Below are 13,057 nucleotides of genomic sequence, written 5' to 3'. Positions count from 1 at the left end.
CCCCCCTTTTATTTCTTGTTTCTGGAAGTACTTTGGCTAATTGAATATAATTGTTGGTTAAAGTAAAGTCTAAACCATTTTCCTCGTGGGATCGACCCCAACCTACAAGTTGGGTTCTTTACTTGATAACGATCGCTTATACTTCTTTAGGGAGGTGTAATTTGAGCGTATCAGTACATAAGAATGAATTTGGGGGTAGCCCGTACATCATGTTCCAAAACTAAAAGTAATGAAAGATTAAAAACAATAAATGTCCATCCTCAAAGCATGAGGACTCCCCAAAGGCTCGAAATCTCCTAAAAGAGCTCTAACCACGAAATTGGAACCCTGACTGTTAGACCCTACATTTGGGAAAACTGTAGGCAAGAGTATGCTTAGTAGAATCATGTACCAAGTATGATAGCCATGCATAATTTTTTTTGAAAACATTCATAAATGGATACCTTCATGAGATGCAATGACTAAGCTAAACATAAAATAAAGAGTTAGAGAACATGAGTCATAAAACATGGTTAATGCACGTAATCATCATCTTCAACATGTATGAGATACTTCTTTGAAGTAACCTTGGTTCCTCATAACTTGTTTGTGGGAAGAAGCCTTAACCAACATGTAAGAACATGTGAGCTAGTAACATGGAATCAGTGTTTCCCACACCGAAAAAGGTTGTCCTACTTGCCAAGGTAAGGACCAGGAACTTCTAGCTATTATGGATCCACTAGCTAATTTATATCTAGACAATTCGATGTTGGCACATAGTTTATGGGACACGGATAATCGTCACTTGTCCACTCGGTTCAAAGCTTTACTTCCATGGAATAGTTCTTAATAATATTCATCTTAGCTCTTAAAGGAACATGGGTAATCGCATCTTGTCCTTACATCATGTTACATGGGTAATCGCCTTTTGTTTTTCAATTAGAGAGCATGGGTAATCGCCTCTTGCCTCAACATTAGAATAGCTCCGTAACATTTAGTTCATTTTAGGTTAGATAATCTTTCAACCTTAAGAACCCTTTTTATGTGAGAAAACTTTTCAAAGTCATGCTATTATGTGTGTCACGACCCAGGGGTACCCCCTAGACGTAACACGGCGTACTCGACCCCGAAGGGGTGTAATACATGCCCTTAGCGTCATCATAACATAAGATCATAGAAAAGTAGGGAAAATTTGAAACTTTCTTTAAAATATTCATTCGAAAACATTTCATAAAAGCGGAAGTCTTTATTAAAATCTTTGTCTCAAACCATTTATGAATAACATGAATAAAAGTCTTGGGATGCAGCCCATAATAAGTCTAAAACATAGGAAATGACATAAAAGGAACATAGTGGGTTTGTCTTCGAAGCTATGAGGACTCACCAAATCTTCAAGCCTTCTAGATCCTTGAAAACCTAGCCTTCAAAGAAACTCAATCTCCAACACCCTACATTTGGTTAGAATGTAGGCAATATGCGTTAGTACAAAATGTACCAAGTATGAAAGCTAACATACCAACATAAAACATCTCAAAATGGTTAGTCAACATAACACATGATCACAAGAGATAATAACATAAACTCCAATAAAGTATCATAACATCACAAGTCAACATAATGCAATGTATATGAACATAAGATAAAAATCATACTTATAGTATAGCCTTAACTTAACCTACATAATTACATCCTTCAACCATTAGTCTTTCATACTAAAAGTGAACTACTTCACAAGCCACCTCCAAGCATACTTGTGCAGGGTAAGGATAGCGGCCCATACCACTATCCAAGCTAAGTGCCTCTCTTTGGTCATTCTTGGACATAGTCCACCTTTATAGTCAAGACCTAGGTTTTCATGTCATAAAAGCACTACACTCCTAAGTAACCTCAAGGCACACTTGTCCAATGCATGTGTGGCATCCCATAATCCCACACACACACTAAGCATATCTTGAAGTCACCCTATTCATTTTTACCATTTCTAGGTGTCACTATAGACCTACTTCATATTGACAAGGAACTATCAACTTAAGTCAATCATATCATGGAAGACAACTATAGCAACTATCCAAGCTATGCATACATCACATAAGAGGACACTTCATAAGTAGCTTCAAGTCATACTTGTGCCATGTATGAGTGGCATACCATACTACCACTCACACTAAGTACTCCTTTAGGCTAGCTTACTCAATGCTTACTATTTATCATTCTAGACTATCAAAGAATAGCACTTACTAGGCTAGACCGAACTACCATGGAAAACACCTTACCATGCAATCCAATCTATCCTAGGAAGGATACAAGTATACAAACCTAGCCACCATGCAAACATTTAATAGGATGCAAGCTACCCATAGGGGAGTATGAACAACCCTTAGCTATCCTTAGGAGAGTATGGTGTCTCAATCCTAAGCTACCATGAAATGGTCTTGGCCTAACCAAGTCAAGATACCATGAAGGCATTCTAACAATGCTAGTTCAAGCTACCCATAGGAGAGTACAAATCCTCAATCCTAGGCTACCATGCCTATACTAATGCAAGCTACCATGAAAGCATCCTATCAATGCTAGTTCAAGCTAACCTTAGGAGAGCTTAATTTCTCAATCCCAAGCTACCATCAGATCTACCATCCCAAGCTACATAATTCAACTATCCAGGAAGGAATCATAAGACTCAACCTCAATCTATTCTATTCTAACAAGCATGATTCATTTTAGGTGATTAACCTTTCACATTCTACAATCAACATACTAGTATTCATCACAATACATACTACTCACAAGCCTTAGTCATAGGCAATTCTAAGCATATTTCAACATAAAGTCCCAACTCTAATCATTTCAATTCATCCTCTATTATACATGCATAAGCCTAATTCAATTCATGATTTCATATTCCCATTCTTGGATAAGTTCTATACATGATAACAACTCAAGAGAATCTATCAAGAATTATCAATTTCTCATCCAAAAGCATAAACCCACATAGATTCAATTATAGGGTTAAACAAGGAATTCACATAAATTCTTCACAATATCATGAATCAACACTAAATTAATCATATATGAGTAGTATCCAACCATTTGGAATCATACCCACCTAAAACCCATACATTGGAAGTAACCCTAGGTTGATTGTGGTTCTTCTTCACAAATTAGGGGAAATTCTAGGGGACTCTATGGGTGGAAGAACCCATATATGAAAAGCTAAACATACCTTTAAACAAACACCTAGCACAATCTCTCAACAATAGACTTTGTTCTTGACCCAAGCTTCAAGCTCTATCTTCTTCTTCAATGGAGGTTCTTCTAGAGAGAGAAATATTCTAAGGAGAGGATGAAGTTGGGTTTTCCTAAAATTCTAGGGAGAATGAATTAATTGAGGCAAACTTAGGTCTAATAAGCTTATATAGTTGCTAGCAAAGGAATAAAATGATGTAGGTCAACTTTGGTAAAGAACTAAGGACTTAACATTTTAACTTAAAATTTACAAAGCTTCACGACTTACCTCTCCCTTTGCACCCCCATAGCTCGCCAAGGGCACTAGGCGACTCGCCAAGGGCACTAGGCGACTCGCCAAGTCAACCCTTTGCTCGCCCAAGTTTCCAGCAAGGTCCATAATGGGGCTGTTCACTTAGGCAATCTTAGGGTCCAATGGGTGATTCGCCAAGTAGGTTGGCGAGCTATGACTTAGCTCTCCCTTTGTTCCAGAATCAAGGACAAAGGGACAGCCGACTAGGTGACCTTAGGTGCCCTTTGGCACATCACCAAGTGACTTGGGTGATCAAACTGCCCAATCGCCAACTAGGCACCTAAGAGAACAAGTTCTCTTTCACTCTAAATTGATAGCTTAGGCACTTGCTACCCTATACCATTCAATAGATAGTCTTCTAAACTACGGGGTCTAACACGTATCTTGACGTTCAACTACTAAGCCCCTTGTTCAAAGTACGGAATGTCTCATCTACGACTCTAATCACATACATCAAACCTTAGAACCCTAGCTTGAGGCTCTAGTTTGGTCTACTAGTTTTTGGGATGTTACAATATCTCCCCCTTGTGAACATTAGTCCTCGAATGACCTTTCTAAACACTTGTAAAAGGACACAACTCTAGACTAGCAACTCAAAATGCACAAAAATCATTATCTATTCATTTTCAAGGAGGAACTACCGTCTCCTAGATACAACATGCTCAACACACTACATGGAGCCAAAAATGCATATTGACTCAAAGATGCTACAACATGAGGCAAAACAATGCATGTAAATCATACCTAACAAGACCTACACATCTTCATAAGCATTCATACAAAGAAATTATGGCAACACATAATCATATAAAGACTTTATGGAATAGGCACACTATCTCCCCCTTGGGAGTAAACCTACACATGCTTTTCTAAACATCATTCATGGAAAGGACAACATCAAGTGCAACATAACAAGTCATTAAAGACAAGAAATTGGGAAATTTTCTAAAACATGAAAGAAACGCATACCGGAAGGGACATGAGGAGATAACCTATTCCTCTTTGGAGGCTCATCATCCCCACCACTAGAGACAACTTGCTTACCCTCTCTTATAGTAGCCTTTGCCTTTGGGCAATCTTTCTTCATGTGGCCACTCTCACAGCATCCATAAAAACCATCTCTACCGGCCAAACACTTACCCTCAATACCCCGTGCTCTTTTTTGGGGTGGCATGTCTAGATTTGTCCTTGAAATAACTGCAAAACATAGAAGAAAGTTAGAATTATTTCAAGCAAGAGCACAAAAAATTAGTTACAGATAGACACGCCGAAGCGGTCGGCGAGTCGCTGAATCACTTTGGCGAGCTAGATCGGGCTCGCTGAAAGGATTGGCTCTAAAATCTCAGAAAAAGTTGGTATATTTGCGATGGAAAGACCTTTTGGCGAATTGCCGACAACATTCGGCGAGCAAAGATTAGCCCGTCGAAAGTTATAGTGCAATTAAGGGTAAGGGGTGTAGACAAAGGGCGATAAAGAAAGACTTCCGGCGAGTCGCCGAGTGTATTCGGCGACCTCGAGCTTCTCGCCGAAAGTTACAGTACTAAACATCACATTTAGCATGAAATTAAAGGTGAGATGGGGAACTTTGGTGAACCTCCGAGTGGTTCGGCGAACCTGACCCAACTCGCCAAACGACCCAACGTGCCTTTTTTCAACCCAACTTCTCAAATTCAACCCCGCAACCACCGAAAACAAAATAAAAGCATGCACTTATCAAATTAGGCTCAGACTCAATACACCCATGCCCCCGGGGATACAGAGACTTCTCCCGGTTTGGCCAAATTTGGCAATTTGATGACTTTTTCCCTTAAGAATGACGCCACCCGCTCTATCATTGGGTAAATTACATCATTTGGCACAAATACCGATTAATTATACTTCATTTGAATATACTCAACAACATGCAAGCACATCCCTACAAGATTTAATCAATTTTAAGCCATGAAATACTCAAGAATTCAACAATATAAACATTACGGGCAAGATTATCAAATTAACATAGGCACACACAAAAACAATTAAGATCAAAGAGGCCCAGCACACATCACTAAGATAAGATCATTGCAAATGAGTACAAAATTGGTAAAATTAAACTTGGGGTTCGGAAAACCAACCTTAGATGCCGAATAATAAAGATTTAAATGCTAGGCGGCAAAGTAATCCACTCTGAACACTCTTTTAACTACTCAAATAAGATAGAAATGCAAGAAATATAGAAACTAAAGTGCGGGTGTGAGTTTGGGTAGTTTAAAATTGAGGGAAAGTGAAAGAGTTTGAAAGTTTAAACCTTTGGCCTTTAAAAATCGTCTAGTTCTCACCCATTCAACGACATTAGTCTTGATCACCGACCCACTCGGCGACATGCCGAGTGGTCACTTACCTCACTGAGATTTACAGAACCTCCAGTTAATGTGGGGGTCCAAACGGCGGACTAGATCGTGATCGCCGACCTGGTCGGCGATTCACCAAGTTGCTCCTGGGTTCGTCGAGTTTTTCATACTCTAATTTTAACATGTCTTGAGTCCAACAACGATCTAGGTTAGGCTTGCCGACCTCTTCGGCGATTCACTGACTGGACCTTTGTCTCGCCAATCTCTATCATTCTAACACTTTCTACACTTCAACCTGCACAATCAATACACCATTATTCCTAAATAAAAAATAAAGTGGTAAAATCTTGGGTTGCCTCCCAAGAAGTGCCTTAGTTAACGTTGTGGCACGATATGAGTCCCCGTTTAAGTTCCATTGGTGGGGATCGCCTCATTTTCATAAGGCCGCCCCTCCTCTGCTCTGGGTAGAGGGGAGTCAGTACGTGGTCCATTTGGGACCCCAATAGCTAAATGAGCATGGAATGCGAGGTTGTCAGCTGGTTCAACATCAAGACATTTTCTCTTATCTCCTCCAACAGTCTATCGTGTTCTTTGACTTTGTGTAGAATGAGTAAGAGGACCTCTTCAATTTGCCCGCCCTCTTGCTTCTTCATCTTTTGACGCTCGTAAGGGGGAATGTACATGAACTTCTTTTTGGATAGTACCTCCAATTCCATGACTTTCTTGGCCAAGACATCCAGCTGAATCAACCATGTGGCCCATTACAATCAAGGAGTTGGGCTGCAGTCTCATAGGAATGCCGCGTCATGCACCCCGAAGAGAGTTGGTCAGCCATTATTCTATTTTCATGGCCAAGAACCCCATAGAAACATTCCATAAGTATCTTATTTGGAATCTCATGAGTTGGGCACTGCTGCAATAGGATTTTAAACCTTTGCCACAAATCATAAATTCCTTCACCCTCTAATTGCCTAAAATTTAGGATGTTATCCCTAAAAATCATAAATCTCGAAGGAGGGTGATCCATTGGGTCACTGTTGCTACTAGACGTGCTCCAATTCTCTAAACAGCAACACACATACAAAAGCTAAAAATAACTAAGTTCACTATGACCAATAAGAACAAAAATTCAACTTAACTAAAAATTCTCAAATAACACCACTCCCCGACAGCGGTGCCATTTTGATTTCACGTATCAGGACACTTCATCCAATACTAAGTGTCAACGATCATTAATTAGTAGTATAACCCAACTAAGTGAGTTGGGGTCGAATCCCACAGGGAGTGGTACGTATTTGAAAATCAAGAGCCAAGTGCAAATATATTCAAGTCAATCATAGGTAAAAACATTTACGAATAAAAGCATGGTTCAAGTTTGGGGTGACACAAGTGTCAAATAACTTGAAGTTTGTGTGTAATTATCAACTACAACAGCAAATCACACGAAAATAACAATAGATGAATGGGTTCTTGGGATGTGATTGGACTATGGACTAATTTAGACAATTGGGTAATTGCAATTGTTAGTAAATAGCTGTAAATTAGTGAATAAGTTAGACTTTAGTGGGGATAAACTTTCTCGCGAGAAATTTACGCTGAATCGAATTGGTTTCTCTCGAACACCAATAAGCAACAATTAAGTACAACCTACGCTTTAGTCCATTAACTCTCTCAAGCTGAATGTGTGGAAAAGGGTTTTGGATTCACTCTCTCGAGCTGAGCCGATGTCAACCCAATACCCACAGACCATTAATTCAATAACGTTGGTTTTAAAACCTCTCTCTTGAGCTAGCCAAAAACATGAAGTTAGGATTGCATTTGCAACTACAACCCATTCATTTCAACCACAATTACTGAATGAAATTACTTTTAAACAACATTTACACTAACAATTAGCAATACCCAACAGTTAAATCAACTCATAATCACATAATCACACCCAAGAATTGGGTTTTCGCTAGACATCATAAAAAGGCAGAAACCGTTACCAAATTGTGTTTCCATCAACTGGGTAAGATTAATATTGTCTTTACAGAGGTCTAAGATAAAGAATCTTCAACACCCACTTCCAATTTCTCAAATATGGAAATCTTCAAATCTTCAAAGCTAAGGAAATATTGTCTCTCTATTCTCAGTTCTAATCTCTCCACTTCAAAACTGAATAATAATCAATAATAATGTCTAATTGCATTTTCATAAATATTCAAAAATGTATTTATAGTTGCCAAAAATGTGATGCGAAGGACCATTCGGTGCAATAAGTCGGGATCGCCGATCCACTCGGCGATCCGCCCTTTGGTCAATTCCATCACCTTTTTGCTTTGGCCTTCAACATCTTCACGTTCTGTAACTTTGGGAGATCTAGCACTGCATCGCGAAATTATTCGGCGACATGCCGACTGCTCATTTCTATCACCTACTTGATTTTCTCCTTCAGGGCTTGGCACACTAGAACTTTAGGCGAGATCATGACCATTCGGCGACTCGTCCAATGGGTTAGGCGATCATCAAGCCTTATTTTCTTCGTTCTTTCTGCTGCCTTGCTCCTTTTTGCTCATTAGTGTCCATGCTTTGTTCCTCAATCCAAATACCTCAAATTCAAGGATTTACATCAGTTATTGGCACAAAATATGCATTTGAGGAGACTAAATCTATTAAAATAAATCCCTAAATGAGTCCAAATCATGGACTCGTCATTCCAGCACATTCAACTTATTAAGCCTAATTATCTAGCACATTTCACACTATTTTGGATAGGGATCATTTTTCTCGTGCTTTTTATGCCATCATGCTTTCATTTTTCTACTAACTCCTACATATACATTCCTAAACATGTCGGTTTAATAAAAAATAGAACAATCTCTTAGGGGAAAAGAACACATGCAAGAAAACCCCAAGAGAGGATTGTGAGTTGGGTTACTCAGACTTCACCTTATCACTCACAATACATTTACCCCAACCCTAAAAAGATAAAGAGCAATTGTTCCAAATGCACAAAAAATAAAAATCAAAGGATCGGGTGAAGCAAACCTGTGGCACATATGCGCCGAAGACATCTGAATACTCTGTTTCCTAGAGCCCGCTGGATCAATACTCAGAACGCCTTTAGAAGCGCTCCCATCTACTATCACAATAGTCTTAGTAGAGCTCGCATCAACTCTGACAACACCCTCGATAGTGCTCACACTGCCGGATGGTCCAAAACCTATCTCCCTGGCCCGCTGATATCTCATATCCTCCTCTAGTTACAACGCCCTTGTGGCCTCCTACAACTACTCGCGCTTCTTGTTTTTAATCTCTGGGCCTCAACATCATCAGAAGTACACGTAGAGCGGGGATACTTCCTAGCAGCGCGGGAAGAATCTTGTGGTGGTATTGCATAGTCGAATAGGGAAGTTATCACCACCTCATCAACCAATGTCATAGGGGTAAGACTCTGGCTCAGTCTCTAGTAGGGCTAGGAGTGCATCAATATCAGCACAAACGGTAGCCAACTTCTGTTGGAAGGTGGTCACATCAACGGTCGGGTCTAGCCTCTCAAACACGCGCAACTTAAAGGCATCCAGGCGCTTATGAATAGCCTGAACCTTCTATCCATCATCCGCTCCATCCTCGCCTCGGACTCTGCTATGGATAGTTGCATCCATGGATTCATATGCTGAAGCAAAGTGACCATCTGCGTCTCCAGCTTCTGAACTTGAGCAAGAGGGATGGCGGTGGACTCTGAAAAAGGCGTGGCTTTGGATGAGCTAGGATCCTGATTGGAGGCCGGTGACGGAGGAGCCTGGGCATCCGTTGTAGTGGCTGGAGGGGAAGGGTCTTCAACTTGCATCTACTCCACATGTTCTACAAGATCATCTCCCAAAGGTGGCACCTAAACACGGGCTCCCTGCGAGGTGTAGCTACATTGGACTCATCCCTAATAAGGCTGATATCCAGAGACTTGGTTGCTTGAAGCAACAACTCACAATGCCTTACTGGTACCGACGAATCCCTGCATAGCTTGAAGATAAGGCACGAGAAGGGAAAGCTGGTGGTGGCCTTGAAGCCCGTCTCATGGATATTTGCAATTAATATGTGGGAAAAGTCTATCTCGAACACCGCTACTATAGTTGCAACCATCACTGCTCGGTCCCATGTAACCACATTGTCCACCTGAGTAGGGGACACATGATTACACACCAACAACTAGAAGAATTTAGCAGCAAAAGTCAATGTCACCTTTTTGATACCCATGCTGGGAGTCTGGACCCACTTAGAGAGCTCTCCATCTGTAGCAAATATGTCGGTCCAACCATCTTACAAGGGACTCCCTCTACTCGGCATTCCTCTGAAATGCACAACTCTGAATGATGCCTAACCGATAGTTAGACTCTATTGTATTGATGGGCAAAGTGTGGTAAGAGCCATAAATAAACCTGTGGAGTCTGGTCTCAAAGATGTCAACTGGAAACCCCATACTAGTGTAGGCTTAAGTGGAGGCTGAGCTGCGAGCTTGGCCCGTTTGCTGATGAAGTTTCTGACTGTGTCCGCATAGGAAGCATAGAACTCCCGGACTATCTCCTCACTGTAGGACCTTAGGCTTCGTGCCATCCACTTACACCTGTGCTTCCGAAAAAGATCATGAATGACTCGAGCGCTTTGGAAGCTGCCTGTGAGAACACGATGGTCCTCAGTGACAAGTTTGACCATCTTGTTGTGCTCATTCAACATGCAAGCATTTGTGTATATCTGGTATTCGCTTGTCACGCACCATCCGTTTGGCTCCGTAGTGACCGGTGCAGGCTCTGAATTGTGGGGAGGGGGGAACTGGAATGTCGCCCGTACTATCAGCCTCAAAAGAGAAAGTGGTGCTGCCGCTATAACCAGATCCAAACTATGAGTCATAGTCAGCCTGTGTAACGACCCGTAAAATGAATAAGTGAAACTAGAGCCTAACTAGTGTGTGTTGGAGTTTTTGAGGGGTTTCATGTGGTAGAATATTGTCCCGAGCTATGGTTGAGAGGTTTAGGGGTTAAATGTCAAGGTACGACTCCCCAAGGACCATCCTAGGGGTCCTTGAGGAGGACCCTAAAGCCTAACCCCAAGATCCCTAGAAACCAAAAAACTGCCAAATTCAGAGTGAACCACTGATGGGACCTATACCCCGTAGGTCCATCCACGCCCATTGGATGGCCTTAGTGGGTCAAGGTCCCAAATGGTGACCCTCAGAACCAAACCACGACTCAACAGCACAGAGTAAAGACCCATCCACGGTCCGTGGGTGGGGGTTCGTGGATCACCACTGGTTTCTGCAATTTTCGGCCAAGTTTAATGGTAGGTTAGTAAATTCCTCCCTTGGTTAGTTGAGTTAATGGACGGTTATTTTTGGTTTATTCACATATTTTAAGGGTTTTTAAAGTATTAAAACATATTTACAACTCATTATTTCAAAACTCAAAATCAAAACCTCCCCTTCCCTCCAAAAGTTCTTTCTCTAGAAACCTCCATTGTAGGTGAATGATTCAAGCTTCCAAGGTCAAGACTTCAAGTTTTCCAAGGGAATTTTATGGGATTCTTCCATTAAAGGTATGGTAGTCTTCATCCTTGACTTAGTTTCTTTCAAGGAGCCAATTTCTAAGTTGATTTCAAGTCTCCAATGTTTCTCCAAAAACCCTAATTTTCAATCTTAGCATGGGTTCAATTTTAAACGTTTTCCAAAGGCTTTATTGCATTGAATTATGAATGAATTGTTTATCTAAAGATCAATTAAGATGATTTCTTCCTAGAACCCATGTTTTCCCCCAAATTCCTAAGTTGTGATTTGTGATTGGGAATTGATTGATCATGAATGATGTGACTTGTTTATGTTTATATGGATATAAAATGTTGAAATTATGTTATTACTCTTGCCTAATTGTATTGATCTAAAGTTTGTGGGTGAATGTGATCCATGTCCTAGAAAGGAAAGGTATGAAGGTTAATGTATGAATATGATGTGAAGGATATGTATGTGATCTCAATGAAAGGGTTATGATCATGTTTAGAATGTAATTGTTTTATTGTTGAAAGCATATTCTCAATTAATACCTATGAATGATGATGATAGAATGTGAATGGTTTCTATAATGTGATGTTATAACATGAATTGGTAGGCTTAGGCATCCTATTCTTGTATAAATGAAAGTAATGTGGATTTAAGTATCTTGAATTGGTAGGCTAAGGCATTCTTTTCTTGTATTTATTAATGTGATCTTGAATGAAGTATCTTGAATTGGTAGGCTTATGCATCCTCTTTTTGAATGAATAAAAGTATAGTTGATTGTTGAACCTTGAGTTGGTAGGCTTAGGCACCCTCTCTTGTGTAATGAATGTATGTTGACTTAAAGGAATATGAATCGATAGACCTATGGAAGTCCTTTCATAAATGAGGTAATGTAATGACGATTCTTGAATCGATAGGCCTATGGCATTCCTTTCCTAATGAGTCTATGTACCATGAATCGATAGGCTTATGGCATTCCTTTCATGAGTATGATAATGTAATGAGGAACCATGAATCGATAGGCTTATGTCATTCCTTCCATGAGGACTCTAGAGCTTTCCGAATAATAAACCATGATTCGATAGGCTTATGACATTCCTTTCTTCTGTAATGATGTGAGCTGGGTCGATATGCCAATGGCATTTCACTCAAGTACAATAATGTAATGTGAATGAAATACTCTATGGTAATGTAGGCTAAGAACCGAGTGGATATGGTAAGATGGAAACTTTCCCAATGTTAGGTTAGAGTTCCAATGAACATCTCCCTATCCCATAACTATGTGCCCACATAGGTCCTAGCTAGTGGATCCACCTAAGCTAGATGTTACCGGTCTTACCTTAGGCAAGTAGACCACCTCTTTACGGTGTGGGACTTCATGACTCCGGATTCCATGTCAAGCACACATGGTCTATGTCGGTTAAACATTTATTCCCATCATGTGAGATTTGAACTATAGTTACTTGAGAGGTTCTACAAAGTGTGGGTAGTAGTATGGGATGTTATCCATACATTGCACGAGTAGGCTTTGGGAGGGTTATAGTGAGTTCTCTAAGTCTTAATGACTAATGAAAGAATGTGCTCAAAAGGGAGCTAATGAAGAATGTTTGACTTATCTGCTTAAATGAGATGATGCATGCTATACTTGGATTTTTATTATTCGAGGTTTACTTCCCTTGTTTATGACTT

This window comes from Solanum tuberosum, unplaced genomic scaffold (assembly GCF_000226075.1).
Source record: "Solanum tuberosum cultivar DM 1-3 516 R44 unplaced genomic scaffold, SolTub_3.0 scf00425, whole genome shotgun sequence".
In the NCBI taxonomy this organism is placed as follows: domain Eukaryota; kingdom Viridiplantae; phylum Streptophyta; class Magnoliopsida; order Solanales; family Solanaceae; genus Solanum; species Solanum tuberosum.
Note: the sequence above shows the minus strand (reverse complement) of the source record.